Consider the following 390-nt stretch of genomic DNA (forward strand, 5'->3'; position numbering starts at 1 on the left):
AACTATCTGGAATTAAAATTAAAAAACTTCATAAAAAACATTTTTAAGTATAAATTACTGTGGTAGGAATCCTAGACCAGCATGTTTGTGACAGAACACCCCGCATCCTGACCTCCCCCAGCCAAACTGAGTTCCATCTTTTTTTTCCTGTGAAATCAAACCACCAAGTGCAGTTTCAGTAAGGACGCAGGGAGGGATGCCCCATCTTAAGTCAGCACATCAGTGGGTCTGATCAGATCTTCCAGAGAACAAAACACAGATGTAAAATGTTTTCTCTGTTCACATCCAGCCAAATTTTCCAGGCAAAATATTCCATTTTGATGCTTTTCACTTACGACTCAAAGAGGCTTAAGTATAATTGCTTAAATGTACAAAGTACTGAAGCAGGAA

Source organism: Ursus maritimus, unplaced genomic scaffold (genome assembly GCF_017311325.1).
Source record: "Ursus maritimus isolate PB19 unplaced genomic scaffold, ASM1731132v1 scaffold_17, whole genome shotgun sequence".
Lineage (NCBI taxonomy): Eukaryota > Metazoa > Chordata > Mammalia > Carnivora > Ursidae > Ursus > Ursus maritimus.